The sequence below is a fragment of the Amborella trichopoda genome, chromosome 4 (assembly GCF_054954075.1).
Source record: "Amborella trichopoda isolate Santa Cruz 75 chromosome 4, AtrichopodaSantaCruz75HAP2 v2.0, whole genome shotgun sequence".
NCBI lineage: Eukaryota > Viridiplantae > Streptophyta > Magnoliopsida > Amborellales > Amborellaceae > Amborella > Amborella trichopoda.
The window spans coordinates 37,694,018-37,702,446 of NC_142339.1; the positions used below are offsets into that span (position 1 = coordinate 37,694,018).

Sequence of the window (8,429 nt, forward strand, 5' to 3'; positions counted from 1 at the left end):
CCTCTTTACTACTTTAAAATCCTCTCATTGTTATAATACCTATTTGCACGTGGCACGTGAGCACACATGCTCGTACAGGTTGAGCCGTTGTCCGAAAGAGGGTTCATCGAGCCCAAATCCCCAAGGGAGCTTGAGCGACAGTAAAGCCAGGGCCTACCAATCCCCACTGAATTACCAAAAAAAAAAAAAAAAAAAAAAAAAAAAAAAAAAACAAGAGCTGAGGTTGCCATCCAAGTGTTTGTGTTGGTATTTAAGTAAGCTTTGTGCACCCGATTTTGATATACGTGTGTTGAATTTTACGTTGTGTGAATTGTCTTGTTCATAATAATCTCAATTATGTCTTCGGAAAAGTGAGTAGGGGACATATTAGAGGTGTGTATTGGTGTATCAGCCACATTTGTGGTGGTTTAAGGATTCATCTTTGCTTTGGCATTTTACTATAAATTGTATTGACTATATTCTGCACATGCGTTTATGAAACGTTGTTATGTATACATTTTTTAGTAATTTATCTACTGTCATAAAATAGGAAAATACGAAATAAGCTAATTTTTGGTTAAAGGATGGAATCCTGACTGCTTTGCAATTTTATTTTATTTTATAAATTTTTTCGTTAATAGGGCAGTGCCGAGAAGGTGGTCCGAAGTTGAGCTAATGTAGTCCGACAATGCCAACCTTGGACCACCCTAAAGTTCACCAGAAAAGGCGGTTTTTGAATGGGCAGCTTGGACCGCCTTTGAATGTTTAACCAAGTTAGTCTTCGCCATCCGAGGATGCCAATCTAAGATCTCTTTGAAGAGCACCACAAAAGGCGGTCCAATGCTAACATTGAATCTACTGGGCACTGCCCCAAAGATTCAGGCACAACCTTCCTATCGAAAAATCTGAAAAAATAAAAAAATTAAAATGTGTTATGAGGATACCATTCTTAGACATCGGGGCTATTTTAAAAAAATAAAAAATCTCATGTTGACCGACCTTACGGATAATTTTTAACCCAAAATTGACATATTTTGCATTTTAGTATTTTTGTGTCCGTTTGTAATTCACTCAACATTTTTTAATTGTACACCGTTGTCATAATTGTACACCGTTGTCATACCATAAATAACCAACTAGTTGCGGCATGGATCACACAGTTTTCTTGATAAAGAGATTGTGTATGATGCTCCTAATGGAGCATATACTGTAGGTTTACTCTTGGATAAATTACATACTTTGAAGCATCTTTTGGGCGTGATATTTGCGATCCACAACTAAATTACACTATGAGTATTCCTAAACATATTTTTTTTTCAAGTTCCAAAAAAAGTAGATCTGACCAACTTTAAATTGAACAGACTATTGAATATGAGAACATTATTTTTTTTTCAAACGCTTACAGTCTGTATAGAAAAAATGGTGGATTGCTTGCTTGATTGAGGAATGCCCCTAATTAGAGTTTATCTAAGGGAGTGGATCTCCGACATGCTCCCCCATGAGCATAGAATCTTTTATGCTTGATTAAAGTAATATGTACTGAAAAAAAAAAAAATATAAAGCATCAACCTTGTGCAATAAAAATTAGGCACACCTCCAAAATCTGCACGATGATGTTGTTTCATTACCGGAAGGTCATCAAATTGATGATGTCAATCTCAAAGATTTCAAGTCCTAAGAAACTGTGCATTTCATACGCATTATCTAAACTGTTATTTTTCAAGAATTTTAAGTATTTAGAGATCCGCAGAATCAGCATCATTTTTCTATCTTTATATTTTATAATTAGAGCTGAAAATAGATACCAGTTGCATTTGCCGGGTAGCCGTTGGTGTCCTGAGGAGGGGCACGTCATGTAACCCACATCAAGGCAATACAAAGGGCAAACTTGGGTTGGCCTCGTCCCATGCAAAATCGCGCCTTCCATGCACGACACCAGTAGATATACATAAGGGCTCGGTGACAAGGAAAATCTCTCTCTCTCTCTCTCAGCGCACAAAGGCAAACACTCATTAAATCAAAACCAGTAATCGACTGCTCAGGACTTGCTTGAGTAATTCAGGCTCGCCACCCTCTTAAGCCCGACTATCCATGAGCTGGGTGTCCAACTCAAAGATCTTAAAAAAAAAGAAGAAAAAAGAACTTTTATAACTCAATAAAAAATTCAAAAAATGAGGAATTCATTTGTAATATAGTTTTTTATGTTTTCTATCATTTTGACAAAGATTAAAAAGTGTTTCGGCCATAAGTAATTATTTTTACATTTCCCCTTCTTTTGGATTATTTCAAAAATACCCGTAGCGGAAATAGATTTTTTCAAAATTTGTTTTTCACATGTAGCTGTGTCTTGTTTAACTTTACTTTAGATATATTTTATTTTTTAATATTTTTTTTAATACCTTTTTGCTGCTACAATACTTGGCCTAACTCAGGCCAACTTAGTAGGACTCAGGTTCAGTATTTCCAACACTGCTCAAAACAACTAAAAATTCAATGGGCATGGTTAAGTACCTGTACACAAGAATTAAGTTTACCTGCGATGACGAAGAAGAAGATGGAGAGCATGGAGCCACAAGTGCCCATGACTTGAGAAAACACAAATGCTATTCTATAGTGTGTCTAGTGACTTTTGCAAGGAGAACAATGGGAGAATGCCAATTTATGTAAACACCAAAGGTTGATGTATGAATGTATATGAGTAATTTCTCTTAAGTTTCAATTAATAGGATTCGTTAGGTGGTGATAGACTTTCCAGTTTGACTATTGAACTTGACTCACTGTATTTAAGCTTAATTTGACTTTTCTAACAACATGTGGCAACCACTCATTCGAAGTCAAAGCCCCATCAGTTTGACGACCTCTTGGATTCTCAGAATTTTTCGATGCAGGTTAGAAAAATCATGTTGCATTAAATTACTGTACTTGATCTCCACCGTATAGCACTCTAGTTTGCTCACAATTTAAAATTGAAAAAATATCTCAATACCGCATATTTTAACGTTTTATTTCACAATAGATCCAAAGTTTTAAAAGATATATTAAACACAATAGATCTAAAGTTTTAAAAGATATATTAAAACATAAAAATTATAGATTTTATTTCTTCTAATACCTTAAGCTTATTTAAACTTGTTTTTTAGGTCAAATAAATCTAAAAAGATATGTTTTTTCTAAAAGCAATCCTCCCAAATTTCTTTATCTGTCTCTCTCTTCCCACACCCTTTCTCTCTCGCTCTCTGTGCCTTTTCCATCTTTCTCCCTTCACTCTCTCCCCCTACTCTCTCTCTTCACGTTTTCTATCTCTCTCCCCTCTTTTTCACGAGCTTCACAAAACCTACCCCCCTTTCTCTCCATGAATGAATCAGACATACTCCTTTCTCTCTCCTCCAACAAATGATTCAACCCACGTAAACCCAGCCTGATATCAGCACAAAGAGAAACATGGGGTTGCTTGATTTTGCCTATCTCAGCTGGGTCTATATCGACATGAACAATACTCGCCCTACTTGCAAAAGCCTCCAATTTTCCAGTCACTCTATCATCAAATCTAACCCCAAAAGCTAACAAAAGACCAGTTTTATCAACAACATAATTTGCATAAACAGTACATGCATTCCTAACATACGCAAGCTGAGATCATCTGAACATGAATACGATCCCAACCCCATTAAAGTGCTAGCAACTGGTATTCCAGTTAGCTCAACAAACCTCCTCAACTCCTCACTAGGATTCAAACAGCCACCCCCAATCATAAAGAACAGGTCTTTTTTATCCCAAAATCAAACGTACAATCTATTCAAGCTGAGAAAGTGCAGGATTTTTCTCGGCAACCGGTTAACATAACCATGAATTTTCATGGGTTGATACCAATCGGGCACCGCCATTTGTTGCTGAACATCTTTAGGCACATCGATCAACACAGGGTCAGGTCGACCCGATGAAGCTAAAAAGAAAGCTTAACTAACAATCCTAGGTATATCATCGACATTAAGAACAAGATAATTGTACTTTGTTATAGACCTGGTTACCTCGACAATAGGGGTCTCTTGAAAAGCATCAGTTCCCATCATTCTTCGAGGAACCTGACCAGTAATGGCAACTAAAGGAACACTATCAAGCAGTGTTTAAAAAAACGCCGAGTCGAATCGGACTCGTCCTGTTCGAATCGCCATGGACGAATCGAATCGGCAAAAAAAATGGGAATCGTCCGGTTCTAGAGAAAACCGGACGATTCTGTACAGTGACTCGCCGATTCATTATACGGAATCGGCGAGTCCGTACAGTGAATCGGCGAGTCCCGTACGGATTTTTTTGTTTTTTTGTTGTAATCCATGATAGATTTTTTTGTAATACTTGATCGATTTTTTGTAATCCATGATCGAATTGATTTTTTTTTTTTCTAATCCATGATCGAATTTTTTGTTTTTTTTTTGTAACCCATGATAGAATTTTTTGTAATCCATGATCGAATTTTTTGTAATCCATGATCGAAATGTTTGTTTTTTTTTCTTGTAATCCATGGTCGAATTTTTTGTTTTTTTTTTTTTGTTTTGTAACCCATGATAGAATTTTTTGTAATCCATGATTGAATGTTTTGTAATAAATGATCGAAATGTTTGTTTTTTTTTTGTAATCCATGATCGAAATGTTTGTTTTTTTTTTGTAATCCATGATCGAATTTTTTGTTTTTTGTTTTTTTTGTAACCCATGATAGAGTTTTTTGTAATCCAGGATTGAATTTTTTGTAATCCATGTTCGAATTGTTTTTTTCTTTTGTTGTAATCCACGATTGAATTTTTTTTTTTTTTTTGTTTGTTTTTTTTTGTAATCCATGATTAAATTTTATGTAATCCATGATCGAATTTTATGTAATCCATGATCGAATTTTTTGTAATCCATGATTGAATTTTTTGAAAATTTGTGATTTTTTTTTTTAATCCATGATCGAATTTTTTTTGTAATCCATGATAGAACTTTTTGAAAATTTGTGATTTTTTTTTTTTAATCCATGATCGAATTTTTTTTTGTAATCCATGATAGAATTTTTTGAAAATTTGTGATTTTTTTTTTTTGATCCATGATCGATTTTTTTTGAAAATTTGTTATTTTTTTGTTTTAATCCATATTATTCAAAGAGAAAATGAGAGAGATGATGATTCTGAGGCCACCCTATCCCAGCCATATTATTCACATATCGAGTCCCAACAGCAACAGTGTAGGGATGAGCACGACAGTGCAGGTGAGCATGAAGGATGGACAATCTTCGGGGATTTTAGATTGGGAACACAACAAAACACTAACACTCAGGGATTTGGGAATAGTCAGACGCCTGTTAATATCGATGATTCGTTTTTAGATCGAATCAATGAATTGTTAAACGAATTCAATCAATGGCACCAACGTGACCAAGAAGAACAATAACGTCGTCTATCATTTTATTTTTAGATCATATGTTACTAATTTTATGCTTTATTGTAGTCCATGTATGTTGATATACTTATTCCATGATAATTATATGTTTATCCTTTTGTGTGATGTAAATTAAATGCTGAATGGCGGTTCATGCAGGGAAAAGAACATATCAATATTGGCATATTCATTCAAAAACATAAAAATTCTTAATGGAGTACTCTCATTTCTTATTGAATTCCTAAAAAAAAATATTTATAATGAATTTTAATAATTTTTTCGAATTTTTTTTAAGCTTTATTATGACCGATTCACCTGATTTTCGATCCGGATCGCTGATTCATCGATCCAGATCGATTTTTTGGAAACCCGATCCGGGTCACTGATCCGTTTTTTAAACCATTGCTATCAAGCATTGCGTCAGCAAACCAACTAACCAGATTGGTGGTTCCCAGTCCAGAGGTGACTATACAAACACCCACCTCACCAATAGATCGGGCATAGCTTTCGGGTGCAAAGATCTCACCTTGTTCATGGTGACAAAGGACATTGCTAACGGTTTTGGACCTGGTTAGGTCCTGATGGTTCTCAAGAGAAGCACTGCCCGGATAGGTGAAAACATGTTGAACATTTTCTCTCTCTAGACCTTCAACCAGAATGCTAGCTCCCTTTCGAGGCTCTTCATCAGCGAAGCGAGATAAAACTCGAAGGCAATGGGGAATGGAGGTTTTTTTGATGGGCGGGTGGTCGGGGTTGCAGGGTCGATGGGGGGTCGGAGAGGACAGCTTTTAGAGAGTGAGGATTTATTTGGGGGTGGAGTAGGCGGAGGAGAGAAAGCGTTGGTGGTGGTGAGGTGGAGTGGAGGACTTTCTCTCTCTAAAGAGAGAGAGGAGGGCTTGGAGAGGGAAAAAGTTACAGTAGCCGCCATAGTTGAAGAGAGAGAAAGAGGGGTTGGAAAATGAAAGAGAGAGTGGGTTTTGAAGGGGAGTGAGCTTTCTATAATGACGCTCTCTTTCCCTCTTTCTCTCTCTACATGTGGCCACCTAAAGCAAAAGGGAAAGACCCAAAAAGCAGAGTGAGAGGCGGCTAAGGGGAAAAGAGCAGATTTTGAAACGAGTTTCGGGGCCAAGGGTTTCTTTCTCTTCTCATTGGCGTTATTTTAATGGTGTTTGCAAGGGTTTCTTCCTCTCCTCATTGGCGTTACTTTAATGGTGTTTGCAAGGGTTTTGGCCATGGCCATGGCCTCTTCTAGAGAGAGAAAAGGGTTTCATGGAGGTGAGATGGTACGGGGAGGAGAGAGAGAGAAGTGTTTAGAGAAACACAAGAGGAGAGAGAGAGTGAGAGACGTAGGAAGAGAGAGATGAGAGAAGTTTTGAATATATAAGTGAGGAGAGAGAAATTATTGAGTTAAAAAAGAGAGTGTCTTTTTCATATTTGTTTAGGTTAAAAAATATATTTAAAATGGCAAGGGGTTAGAAGATATCTTTTTAAACCTTAATTTTATCAAGAAATGAAACCTAAAAATAAAAAATATGGAGATATTTTCTCATTAAAATTACATGAAATAGTCAAGCATCAATTGAATAAATATGACGATAGTCAAACATTAATTGAATAAACATGAAGATAGTCCTTCCTTTTTCTAATTTAATGGATCCCTTTAAAATTTGTGTTTGTCATTCGAATAAAAAAGACATTTTTTAATAAAAAAAAAGAAAAAAAAACAACCACTCTTACTTTTTATAAGGGGGAGAATTGTTCTTCTTGCGTGAAGCAATAAAAGTGTGTCATAAGAAAATGTAGGAGATAAAACACCATCTAAGTTTTAATATCAAGTATTAATAGTTGGTGTGTCTCATTATTTCGGGCAAATGAAATTTCAATTGAGCAAAAGACTTTTTTTTTTTGGAAAATTTCTCCGTACCGTCAATATTTGGAACCCAATTCTCAGGAGCCCCAAGGTTTCAATGCCTTTCAAACCCCAATTTCCAAAATCTCAGTTTTTCTCTATCTTTGTTGCTACACTCCTACCTTTTTTTATCATATCAACAACTGCAAAAACAAAGGAATTGGACTTGGACAAAGAGTTACCATTTACACTGAGGATTATATCCCCAGAGTGTAATCCTTCAACAAGTTCTAATATAACTAGTACCCTATCAATAATTGGTCTATTCTTTAACAAATTATCATCACCAACTAGGGAATTACTCTCGGGATCATTGTCAGAAAAACCCACAAAATCACCTAGAGGAAAGGCCATGATAGAGAAGTTCATATTCTTGGAATTGAATTTTGCTAACACATGAACGAAACTCATAACAAATTTACTCACATGAATTCCTTGAAGATATGTAGCTAAGAAATGGTCACTCTCATGGACTATGATAATGGCTGTCAAGACTGCGACTGCCTCAATAACAGATTGGGGTCCTTCTAAGCTTCTAAGAGAAAGGCCTGCAATGGTGGAGAGCCTCAAATCTCTGTTGCTTTGAATTTTTTTGACTGAACGCGTTCGAGTTATTGGCTCGTCCGACCCGGTAGCATTCATGAGTCTCTCATTCAACTGTCCCTCGGAGATAGGGTCGAGAAGTGCCATGCATTGTCGTCCCTCGTCCTTTCTTTCTCTCGGTCCCACCGGCTCCCTGCAAAAAAGGGGGGGGGGGGGGGGGGGGGGGGGGGGGGGGGGGGGGGGAGGGACTTTTGCAACGGGCTATGCCACCCATAACTTATGAGGGAAGTCGCGTCCCTCCTATTGCAATTACCTACAATGTCGTGATCGCATTGGTTTACCCTTTTTTTTCTTTGGTAGTTCAACGGACGGTCGCCCCTCCAACAAGAAAAAGTAGAAATATTGGAACTTCTCTGCCATTTGGATCGGAGAATTTATGGAGGAAATCAGCTTTTAAATTTCCAGAAACCGCACGATTATATAGCCAAAGGGAATACGCCGCGCCTAAAATCATCCCAAGCGCTGCTAATGTGGCTACTAAGTTATTTCTTTGGAATGCTCCTACTAAGATGGGAAATTCCCTGATAAA

General features: G+C 36.8%; 1 pseudogene; it reads right to left on the reverse strand.

The window, feature by feature from the left end:
- Positions 1-781: 781 nt before the first annotated feature.
- Positions 782-7,987, reverse strand: LOC18423821 (acetolactate synthase 3, chloroplastic-like; annotated as a pseudogene).
- Positions 7,988-8,429: the final 442 nt, after the last annotated feature.